Raw genomic sequence first — 13,099 nt, 5'->3', positions numbered from 1 at the left:
AATGAGTTGGTAATTGTGTGAGAATGTTTGTGGCAGCAAAAGTCCTCCAAGATTTGTAAGAAATAGATGCATACATGAGGGTTGATCTTAGAAGTATGGTGATTTTGTGCAAGACAAGTAATGGGTAAGTGTTTTTAACTTTGAGATCATAAATGGATAGGAAAAATAAGATGTGCATTGATTGTTTATGCTTGTGGCAGCAATGGTGACCAAGGATGTGAGGAGATTGTGAACTATATGTGGAACCCAAGATAAAGATTGGAAGGTAAGCATACAATGTGAGTACACTATGTTGTGTTGGCTTTGGTTAGTTGAAAGTATGTGGATTGCATGTTAAATTGTTATGAATGATGAGGATGAAAAATGTGATATTAGATTAAGGATTAATTGATTGAAGTGTTGCCCGTACATGTGTGTAATTAAATATAATGAGTTTGAATTGTTGCTAGGAAGCGTGTAAATGAGGAAGGTTTGCCGTGGTGGCATACCGAAAGAAATAACAGGTGACCGGCAAGTAGAATCAGCTAGAAACACACTCGAACCAATAGCGACATAGTGTCCCACTATTGAAAAGTGAGTAGAGGGTGCCTATTTAAAAAATTTTCATAACTACATAATGATATACGTATAGTAAATGTTGCTAGTTTTCTTTAAATGCATTTGTGGAAAGCATGAGTTGCTAGAAAATGATAGGTAGTTTCAAATACTTATTTGCGAAAGATTTATACACTGTTATTATGGAAAGCATGAGCTACTAGAAATACTAGGCAATTGTGGATGCCATGACTTTTGAAATTGCTTTGAATATATAAATATATATATATAAGCTATATATGTAATTAAAAATCAGGAAACAAGCTCTTTAACACTAATTATGTCAAAATTTACCTTATTTTTTGTGTGATGTGTATTCATGAATAAATTACATGTTCACCATGCCGATTTGATATTTAAACCTCATGCAAAGGTTTTATATTATAAAGTCTTACAAAAGGGTTTTATTATATTAACATGAATGGTATTTTGGAAATGGATTCGAAATAAGCTTTTAGAACGCAATTTGCTTTTAAATAGCTTTATCAAACAGGGAGATTTGAGAGAAGGTCAAATGTCACATCGAGATAGTGTGACTTTTGTGCACAAGTGAGTTCTAGCTAGAGAACCTCTAGGCCGCTGACGGGTTGTTAGACATGGCTGGGGCCTCGATTTGTGATATATACATGGCAAGGCCACAGGTTGATAAATGTGGCTAGGCCACAAGCCGATATATGTGGTTGCGACCATATGTTTTCTTCGATGTCAGCCAAAATCATTGAGACTGCAATGGTTGTGTGAATCCGGTGGAACGGCTCTCCTAGATTGTTATTATGTGGAAGCTAGTCCACGAGTTGATTATTTATGATTACCTACTTGAAAGTGATATCTCTTTGGGTTTTCAAACACAACTTCTTTTCCATGGTGAGAAATACAAGTGTTTCTACAGCTCCTTTATTTATAAAATGATTTTATGTTTAATACCTCGAGGATGAGATTATTTATGAGCTTGTGTAAAAGCTTTGATAATGTTTAATTTCATGGGAATGTGTGTGCTTATGTTAGTCTAATTTTAAGTAAAGGACATTAAATGATTTTGACGATAGAAATCTTTCGCTCACACTGGTTTTGATACAATGACTATTAAATGATTACTTTGCATTAAAATTCTTGGTTTTATATGTAAGGCACAAATGTTCCATTTGCATTAAAATGGTTTATATATTCAAATGATTTTAATATTCAAATTATCCATCCTTAGCTTGTTTCCTATCTATACCCTACTCGTAGAGCCGATGATCACTGAGTTTGTGAGACTCACCCCCCTTATCTCCCTTTTGTAGATAGTGATCGGCCTAATGTGCAATCATTGGCACTTATGGTCCACCGCGGATAGGTAAAGGCATCTCATAGCACTTTATTTTGAGTCGCTTCACTGTTGGTGGTCGAGTCGTTCGTAGTTCATTTGTTTTCTTTTTTTGTAAATAGACACTAATTTCAATACAATTGTACAGTTTGAAATTATACATTTGGATGTAGTTTTACAATTATATGGAATAAAAGTTGAGTTGATTTATTATGACTATTGTTCAATACCATATTGCAAAGAGTTATTCAATACAAGGGATTACACAGATTGGTGAATGTATATAATGAATTAACGAAAGTTTCTAATAAGGCTTGTTCGGGACTTGGTGGGTTCTTCCGCAAGTCTCGAATGCCAGTAACAATCAAGAAAAGGGTCGTTACAATTAACTGACTATATGTCTATGTGAATCAATTAAGGAAGATTCATTAAACTCATGCTCTAAAATTGACTACATGTGGTATTTAAGTATATTTCTATCCTAAATACTAATCAAATCACCTAATCTCTAAGTGAAATGAACACATGCTATTCAAATCTTAGTCTATTTTAATCTCTCTTTGTCAAGTAGCATTTAGAGACCCAAATCAATCGAATTGTTGATCAGTCAATTAGAAGCAATAAGCATGGATTTGAAATAAACAAGTCAATACCCATTAATAATAAGTAAAAAAAAAAGACAAAATATCCAAATCACATGTTGAGATTAACCACAATCCTAGAAAAAGCAATTTAGTTCATAGTTTCTATAGCAAACATCAGAATCTCAAGAAAATAAACCATTTTACAACAGAAGAAAGAGAAAGAAAGACAAATCTAGTAAGAAAAACAAGTCCTTGTTTCTTTTAAAAACTCAATCTTCCTTGATTTCTTCTCTCTTTTTTTTTTTGCAAAAAGTTTCTTTGTCCTCTGAAAAGCTGCTATCTAGAACCCCCAAAAAGCTACTAAAAAAGTCTTATTTATACCCTTTTAAAAGCCTTAAAATAAAAAAATCAAAGAATGCAAAAAATTTGAAGTCATGTACTAGCGCTGAGGTGTCGAGCTCTTTCGTTTTTCTACTGGGGGTTGTGGCATCAAGGTGTTACGCCCTTAGGTGACTAGCACCATGGCAACCTACCTTCTGGAAGTTGAATGGGAGTGGGGGCATCCCAACTCCGTGGCCTTGGGTGGTTGAAGTGGTGTGATAACATTATTATGCAGAGTTATTTGACACATTTTTGGAGGCTTAAGTAGCTAGATCTTTGAGATTTGATGTTTGAATTTTAGCATTTTAAGTGTTTTCCTAGTTTAAATTTGATTACATGTGAAGTAGTTAATTTAAGTTATTTTTGTTTACTTTTATGTTATTTTATTTTAAATTACTTTAAGAGTAGTTATTGTTGATTTCTTTTATTGCTTTTGTAGAAAATTTGATGAAAAAGGTTCATTTGATGAAATCTGTATAAATATAGTGACAGCTTCATTCATATAAGTTACAGTACTTTGACCATATCTCTTTATACAAAACTCCAAATGAGGTGATTCTTAGACCACTTGAATGTTAAGGGAAATTTTTATGTTTATCACTTTATCCAATTTGTGGACACCATTTTTAGAATAAATTGAGTATTTTTCATTTACACCCCCATTTTAATTTTATTTTAATTTTTGTTTTTGCTTGTATTGATTGTTGGTCCAAGTTCAAATAAGTGTCTCCTATGACTTTGTTTAGGTTTCTTAAGTCTTTTTTGGCCATTAGTAATTTTAGGCCTTACTTGAGTTTACGTTTCATGTCTAGTGGGGTTAAGATCTAGGCTTAATGTTTAAGTCTTTTGGTTAAAACAAGTCTATCAAACTTAATTAAAGAAAAACAAATCAAACAAAGATTAAAATAGGTAAACAAAATTAAGGCAATATCAATTGTAGAACATTATGGAAATATAAATAATCGGATGAAAAAGGCCAACTAGCCAAAAAAGGGCCCAAGTCGTACAAGGAAAAAAGGGGCACTACTAGGTGCATGAAATCACACTTGGCAGAGGTAAAAACAACAAGAAATCAAAGGCTAATAGGGTGTTAAGAACAACATTCATGGCCCTTATATAAAGAAAAAAATATCAAGGATAAAGATGAGCTTTTGAAAAAAAAAAACTCTATAAAATATAAGAAAGAAACCTTAGGTTTTTCTTCTATTTTTCTCTAGTAGCTATCAATACACCACAATGAATACAAAAAAAGAAAAAATGCAAAGAGAGAGAGAGAAAGAGAGAGAGAGAGAGAGAGAGAGAGAGAGAGAAATAGCAACAAAATTGGTGAAGAACAGTTAAGAAGAATGATTTCTTTTTGTTTTGTTAATGTTTTGAACTAGGGGTAAGGCTTTAGAGAAAATGAGGAGAGAGGTAGAGAGATATAGGCTATATCTTTAGGAAAAAATAAGAGACAATTTAGAGTGATGGGGAGCAAAGGGGATAGGGGTTTCAAGTAGGTGATAGAGAAAGAAGAAGAAGAAACAAAAAGGTGGAGAAAAGGGAAGAAGATATTTTATAGTTAAGTTTTTTTGAAACTAAATGGCATCATCTCTCCTTGCTAAGGGGGCCTCATTTCACCACATCAAGTAGGCCATTTTTGAGTAGCAGGCTAGACCAAGCTTGTGTTTTCTTTTGAAGTTGAACAAAGCCCAAAACAAGTATGAATGTTTGGGCTTTTTTTTTTTTTTCCTTTTTGGTGTTTGGATTGGTTTTTTATTTGTTTGTATTATGTGATTATTGTTAGTTTTAATCAATGATTGATATAGTTTATGTTAGAATGCATACATACATATATATATTATACTATGTGCATAAACTAGTATGTAATGTTTAATTAATATAAAAAGGATGAATATATATATATATATATATTCTCTAAATAGAATAAAAGGATAAAGTATGTTTAGTTTTTTTTTTAAAAATATAAATAAATAATGAAATATTTTGTTATTTACAATGCTTGGGATATTATAATGAAATAGATATTAGATCAGAAAAGAATACATTTATAGAATATTTTATTTAAAATTAAAATTCATATAGTTATTAATTAACTCAAATAATTATTACAAATAAAAGATTAGTGGAACAAAGCTATTTATTCAATAAAAGTAGCTTAAAAAATAATAATACTCTAAAAAAATCATCTGTTTAAATAAAATATTTTTAAAAATTATATATAATAAGAATAAAAAAGTATTTAATTATATTAAAATGATAAATATATTTCTATAGAAACTAGAATCAAAGAAATCATTTTATTAGCATTATTCATAATTTTATGTTGACATGGCATGCATCATGTATATTTTGGTAATGAGTCAAGCACTCTGATGATGGAATTTTTTCGAAGGACATGTAAAGATGAGTTCTTTTGAAGATATCTCTAGGTGAGGAAAACTTCTAAACTTTGCCAAAGCAATGGGATGGTCTATGAATTGTTTTTCCAATACAAGGTTTTTGTTTCCCATTATTTAAAATTGGTAAATCATGACATCATTTTATAATTGCATCATGTGTATTCGTAAAGTCGAATAATCAAACTTTGGTTAAAAAAACTAATAAAATAAATAAAACAATAATAATAAATTAGAAAGAAAGATTAGGAACAAACAAGGCATGTAAAATCAAGAATTATAAAATATATATGGAAACATAAAAATAAAATTAAAAAAATTGAAGTTTAAATAGGATAATATATGATTAAATGGAACTATTCGTGGAACCAACATCATGGGGGTCTTAATTCTTTCTCGTGTATAATTGTACTCTCGAATTCAACTCTAAAATTCACAAACCAAGTTATTGTTCTTTAGGAGGACCTAAAATCAATTCGGGACTTCGACCAATAAAACGAATTTAATAGGTAGCCAATTACACCTAGATAGAAAAGATTGGTGGCGACTCTCAAATTTCCACATCTAACGGTCGAGTTCTTGGACCCACACATTATGACAGTATTGGAGACTCCCTTGGGGAGCTTTTTGAGAATCGAGCCATTTATTAATCGTAGGTTATCCTAAAACTTAAATAATTCAATGTTGCCTTTAATCTTGAGCATTTATTTTTTGCATTATTGTATCGTACATTTGTTGTTTCATTGTTGTTTTATTGCTTTTAAATAATTGTGGGGAATTTAGGATAGAGGGATGTGAGACTATTAATCAAAGGTTGGTACATTCCTTCACAAACATGACACATTTTGTATTCATGCATAAGCCTTCAACTCTAGCTTTGTCCTTTGTTAAGAAGGAATTTAGTAGTTATGCTTTTGTGAGGTGCTAACCTTCGCATAGGCTAGTGAACACTCTCACTCAAATTGAACCTACTTAATTTTAAGCCTGTAATAGGTGAGGACTAAGGTGCCTTAATAGTTTGAGTGGGAATGTGAAGAATAATTTGGGAACCTTTAGCTCTATTCAAACCTAAATTCAACATATAGAATGCCATGGGCAACCTTTTCCTAGGTAGAGCCTTACTTGTGAGTATATACCCTTTAATTAGGCACAGATGAAAGAACTTCTCTTACCCCTTGTACTTTAAATTTCCCACCAAAAATAATAATAAAAATCATGGAGTAAATAATGTCTGATGACATGATAAATATCCATAATCTTAATCATCACATTTTTTAAAATGCAAGTTAATATTCTTTCGTTTTATTTTTTTTCTAACTTGAATTTGTTATCATTTTTGTTTGCATATGCAGATTTGCATCATAATTTTTCATATAGGAAGAGGTATTCATCACTTAACAATTATTGATGGGTAAGAATCTAATTGCATTTGTGGAGTCATTGTGGCCACCTTCAGGCTATGCCGAGATAACAAAGTAACATAATGCATGGCAAGCACTCAACAAAGTGAAAGACATTGCTTAGCAAAAGGTCACATTTCATCAATACCTAAAAGGGTTCACCTTGATTTTAAACAGAATGACTTCAACTTGTTCAACATATAGGAAAGGTGGAAGGCCGTAACTTGAGGAAACTTTGATAAGAAATATGACCACATAGCTTGACTCCTTAAGGTGCAGGTTGATGATTAGTTGAAGCCATCATGCAATTCCAGGATCCATCATATAGATGTTTTGCATTTAACGAAGTGGATATGGTGCCATAGATTAAAGAATATTCAGCTCTGCTCTAAATAAATATTAACAATCCAAATAAAATATATTGGAGAGAACAAAAGAATAGTCATAGACAGAAGCTAGCCAGAATCATAGGTATAACTCCTCAGGAAGTTAATCAAAACATAAGGAAAAAGGAAAACAATGATTGCATCCTATGGAGCTTTTTATAGGACTACATCATGAGGGTAGAAGTAACATGGAGGGCTCCATGGGTGCCTCACTGTTTAGTTATGTACAAATATGGAGATAAGCCTTAGGTACCATTAATAGGACCATTGAGAGTAATTAGTTATGCCTAAATCATGGTAAGAAGGCAATTTGGGTTAGAACAATTCATGCCAATGACGCACCAACTCAATACCTTGGAATTTGCTTATGGAGAGCCAAGATTCTTGAAGAAGATTGATGAAATTGCATGAGCATGGAAAAGGATAAGTCAAGTAGACCAAGGAAGATACACTGATGAAGTTACTACTGGGTACTTAATATGACATGCTCAACAAGTCAAGGATGTGGTATACCTTATCGCTTAATTAACCCAGAGCAGTGAGATGCTTTACTTGAAGTGATTTGGCTTGAAGAAAATCTAAAACTAAAAGTGGCAGTTGGAAGCAACATTAAGAAGATTTTTAAAAGAGGTGTGAAAAAATGAAGAAAGAAGCAGCTAAAGGAAAGAGAAAAGTCTGAAAAATAAAAAAGGATTAGGAAGAGAAATATGAAAGTCTAAATAACAAGTTCTCTACCACGACTAGTGGGCTCTAGAGGAAAATAAAAATGAGAAAAAATCGAGGCAATGAGCTTCAAGCATACAATGATGGATTAAGAAACCAAGTGCGATTCTAGCAAAATTCCATTTAGTTGTTAAGGAAAGAATACGATGAGCTTGAGGAGATTATGGGAGCTTATCAACGAGAATATGAACACTTTAGGCAAGAAAGCATCCAAATCCAAGATTAGGGTGAAACTTACAAGCAAGCCTATGTGCAGAAGCGAGACAAATGGATTATTTGATCAAACAAATAAGAGAGGTGGCTTTTGGGGCAAGAAAAATGGCTAAGAAGACAACAATGCTGACAAGTCAAGTCTATCCCAAGGGGAATAGGACAAAAGTTGATTCAGTATTACAATGAAGTGTATAGTCATTATAGTCAAATTAGTGAATATTCCTAGATGTAAAAATGGCTCTTGAATTGTAATCAAACCAATAATTCATGTAATAGATCACATTTATTGATGGATGTTATGTGACGAATACTTTTAGCATATGACCATTTATTTTATACATGCAGAAACACTCATTTCATGAAAATAAATAATTTTTTCCTGTAAATAACAATAAACTTACCAAAGACAATGGTCTCATTTCTCTTCATTTCATTCGTGTAATAACAATGCATTAATTCATGTTTAGGATTACAAAAGGCTTCCCAAATTAGCTCAACCTCCAAATCCAAGTGATCAATGTATCCATAATACCTATTGACAAATGAAAAATTGGAAGAGGAACAAAGGAATCCATTGAACAGGATGGACAGCTTCAGAAGAAATGAAAGATTAGCTAGCAAAAGTGATGGAGCTGATGGTGAGTTTAAGCAAGGGAAAATGAATGGCTAAAGAGTTAGCCCACCAGAAAACTAGGACACTAATAATTTGAGAAACAATCAACCATGTTCGCCTGGATATTTTCCACCCTATGCACAAACCTCTCAAGGGATTCACCCATGGATGGCACCACATGTTGGAAGGTTTCCTTATGTTCACTTTAATAATAAACTTATCAAAGACAATGGTCTCATTTCTCTTCATTTCTTTCATGTAATAAGAATGCATCTAATTCATGTTTAGGATTACAAAAGGCTTCCCAAAATAGCTCTACCACCTAAACCAAGTGATCAATGTATCCATAATACTTATTGACAAATGAAAATCTTGGAAGAGGAACAGAGTAATCCATTGGACAGGATGGATAGCTCCAAATGAAATGAAAGATTAGCTAGCAAAAATGATGGAGTTGATGGTGAGTTTAAGCAAGGGAAAAGGAATCGCTAAAGAGTTGGCCCACTAGAAAACCTGGATGTTAATAATTTGAGAAACAATCAACCATGTTCACCTGAATATTTTCCACCCTATGCACAAACCTCTCAAGGGATTCACCCACGGATGGCACCACCTATTGGAAGGTTTCCTTATGTTCACTTTAATAATAAACTTATCAAATACAATGGTCTTATTTCTCTTCATTTCATTCATGTAATAACAATGCATCTAATTCATGTTTAGGATTACAAAAGGCTTCCCAAAATAGCACTACCACCTAAACCAAATGATTAATGTATGCATAATACCTGCTGACAAATGAAAATCTTGGAAGAGGAACAAAGGAATCCATTGAACTGGATGGACAGCTCCAAACAAAATGAAAGATTAGCTAGCAAAAATGATGGAGTTGATGGTGAGTTTAAGCAAGGGAAAAGGAATAGCTAAAGAGTTAGCCCACTAGAAAACCAGGACGCTAATAATTTGAGAAACAATCAACCATGTTCACTTGAATATTTTCCACCATATGCACAAATCTCTCAAGGGATTCACCCACGGATGGCACCACTGTTTGGAAGGTTTCCTTATGTTTACTTTAATGTATCACCTCTACTAGGTCCACAACAAGTCCATTGGCAATTTAAAGCAAACTTAGGAGTAAACCCTGCTGAGCTAATGCAAGTCCTTGATTCAGATTAACCAAAAGAGTAAGAGGGGTTAAAGGGGAATTCATCTAAGGTAGTAAAAAATGACAAGGTGGAAAAGAAATAAAATTTGCTACAATAATGCCTTTGTACTATGGAATGAATAGACAAGTTCGGAACTATGGATACAACTAAGTTATGTTTGGTACTTGATGTGGTAATTCCTACCAAATTTAAGGTGCTAGACTTTGAAAAGTATGATGGGACAAAATACTCAATGGCACACATTACCATGTATTGTCAGAAAATGGCTACACAATTACATGACAACAAGTTGTTTTCAAGATAGCCTGATTGGATCGGCTGAGAGATGGTATGTACAACTTGATCGGAATCATGTTAAAACTTAAAAGGATTTAACAAAAGCCTTTATGGCACAAAACAAACATGTTGCTGAGTTAGCTCTTGACCACTTGTTACTCCAAACCATGGAGAAAAAGGCTAGTCAGAGTTTTAAGGAATATGCCCAAAATGGAGAGATACAACAGCACAAGTTCAACCACCCTTAACTGATAAGGAGATGATTGTATTTTAGTGCTATTCACCTTCCCCCTTCTAGCACACCAATGGGGCCAACATTGCATGGGTTAAGAAGGTTACACCTATTGATACCCTATCACTAGTCATGGCCCCAAAATTTGGGTCATGACATATAACTAGTTGGAAGAGCCTTTGAATGATAGCTCTAATCATCGCGCCAACTAGCTTCAACATGCATGTTGTCAATTTTACACACGTAAGCATACGTATCAAACAAGTAATATAGTGATGAAGTAGTGTATTGTTCCCATGGAGATTGGTTTTTAAAGTTTCACTACGTACTAAACTTAATAAACAAATTAATCTTATTTAAGTAATCCAAAAATTGAAGAAAAACTAATTAAAAACAATTAAAGATCAAAACTAAATAAACTAACAAACTAAATAGGTGAGAAAAATAGTATATTAAAGACCTAGGATTATGGGTTCGTTCAACATTTCATCTAATACAAGCTTTTCTTGTTATTTATCTTTCCTAGGTGGTTTTGCTAACCTAGAATCCAAAGCTATGGACAAGTCTCTGTCAAGTTGCTTGTACAAATACCTAACTTAATTAGTTTACTATATGTCTATAGGAATCAATTAAATTAAGTTCATTAAGCAAGTGTCCTAATGTTGCTATGTATGGCAATTGGCATATGTCTACCTAAATCACGAATCAGATTACCTAAGTAACGTGAAGATACACTATTCAAACCTTAATCCAATCTAAAATATCTTTGTCGAGTCTCAATAGATTCACAAATCAGTTAATTGTTAGCCAAGCAATCAAAAGCATTAATAATAGATTTGAATAAGCAAAATTACACCCATTCATGATAAATAAAAAAAGAAACTAATATTCAAACTACATGTTGAAGTCCCCTACAATCCTAGAAAGATAATTTAGTTCATAATAACTAATAAAAACAGCATCTAAAGAAAATTAGCCATGAATGCAAGTCAAAGAAAATAAAAGAAACGCAAAAGTAGAGAAAAAAACTAAGTATTGAAGCTTTATGATCTCAATTCCCTCTCAAATTCTCTTGTTTTCTTGCTTTGTTCTTGGCTTCAAATCTTCAGAATAGTTGGCTACTACCTCCTCTTTAAAACTTTTGAAAAAGGTCCCTTAAATAGGCTACAGTAGCACTGCAGCACTACTTCTTCAGTGCTGCAACATTGAGATCCTGGGAAAATTGTATGGTGAGCTTCCTTTCACCAGTGCAGCAGCCTTGTTCTCCAAATGCTGCAGCGATCTATCAACTTCAAACGCGATTGTCAGCTTGATTTGCTCTGAATTGGGAAAGGTGATAAGCATAAAAGTTGCTAGCCTATATCTTAATTTTCCAATGGCTAATAATCATGTCAATTGGACTTCTAGACTGAAAGGTATGCTCTAAATACTACATCATGTTTAGTCTGTGCCTATTATTGTAGTGCTCTGACTATGACAAATATTTTGACCATGATCCAATCCAAATTGAGTAAAGTGGTAAACATAAAAGTTATAGTCTTTCCTCCTAGAAGTCTAGTGGTCTAAGAATCACTTCATTTAAAGTTTTCTAGAGAGAGATATGATCAAAAAACTGAAACATATATGAATGAAGCCATCACCATACTTGCATTGATTTTCATCAATTGCACCTTTTTCAAGAAATTTCCTATAAAAGCAATAAAAGAAATTACCAATACTACTCTTAAAGTAATTTAAAACAAAATAATATAAAATTTAACTAAAATATCTTAAATTAACTACTCAACATGCAATCAAACTTAAACTAGAAAAACACCTAAAATGCTACAATTCAAACCTAAAATCTTAAAGATCTAACTACTTAAGCCCCCAAAATGTGTCAAAATAACTCTATATAATAGAGTTATGAAGGTTGATTTCTATTCTTTCAATAATAAGAAAAAAACCTTTTATCAAATTCCTCTCTCTCTTAGGTTATAACGTTTAGTTTTTCTCTTGGATTTCTTCCTTTTTTTTTCCCTTTTTTGAGTTCAAGTCTGCTCGCCTTTTCTTTGATTATTTTGCTCATTTTGATTTCTATTAATCCAACATTGTTACTTTGCATTTTGATTACTAACCCCTTGAAATGTCATTAGTTAATATGTTTAGTCCAATCAAAAAGTAAAAGACATGATAGAACACATGGTGTGAATATATTAACGGGGCATGGGATTTCTATTCCTCTTTCAAATAATATCTATATCTCTTGCACCCATGGATCATTAATTTTTTAGGTTGCTCATGAAGGCTAATAATTAGTGGTGGGCATTTAGGAAAGATTTTTAAGTTGATTATATGAATTTGAAGAGCGTTTCAATCCGAAATGTAATTAATTATTAATTAGATTTTTTTGTATTGAGTGAATAATGATAAGATGTATTATGTTAAAAGTTACAAGTTTGTAATAATTATAATAAGTTTTATTGAATTTTTTAAAAAAAATTATCAAAGGTTTTATTATTTCACATCTCATTTTCGAGAGATGATCGGCGCATGGACCTGGATAGGTATGGCCCACACAAGCCTTATACAAAACATGCATGGGCTTATCATCCACTACATTCATACAAAATCATTATCATATAAACTCCATACAACATTATGGAACTCCTCAATATAATGTATAGCTCATCAACCAAACATTCGTTTCATTCATAGCATCACACAGCTATGGAACTTCTCAACATAATGTGCGATTCGATTTCATTCTATATCAATTTTCACAATTTATACTCATTTGTGGTCAAAACATATCCCCGTATCCCTATTGCTATAGGCCATGCA

General features: G+C 32.5%; 1 long non-coding RNA gene across 3 annotated transcripts in view; it reads left to right on the top strand.

The window, feature by feature from the left end:
• Window positions 1-2,053, top strand: part of LOC110411323 (uncharacterized) — a 2,323-nt gene extending 270 nt beyond the window's left edge. Inside the window, exons 2-4 of one of the 3 annotated variants that reach the window (XR_002444745.1) lie at window positions 37-124; window positions 201-265; window positions 450-2,053. This is a non-coding gene — a long non-coding RNA (uncharacterized LOC110411323). Of the gene's footprint in view, window positions 1-36; window positions 125-200 lie in introns of all 3 variants that reach the window. The other 2 variants (XR_002444746.1, XR_002444744.1) reach the window with 2 other exon arrangements.
• The last annotated feature ends 11,046 nt before the right edge of the window (window positions 2,054-13,099 follow it).

This window comes from Theobroma umbraticum, unplaced genomic scaffold, assembly GCF_002168275.2.
Source record: "Theobroma umbraticum cultivar Fairchild unplaced genomic scaffold, ASM216827v3 scaffold_56.0, whole genome shotgun sequence".
NCBI classification, from domain to species: domain Eukaryota; kingdom Viridiplantae; phylum Streptophyta; class Magnoliopsida; order Malvales; family Malvaceae; genus Theobroma; species Theobroma umbraticum.
The sequence above is the reverse complement of the archived record's forward strand: the minus strand, read 5'-3'. Positions and strand labels throughout refer to the sequence as shown.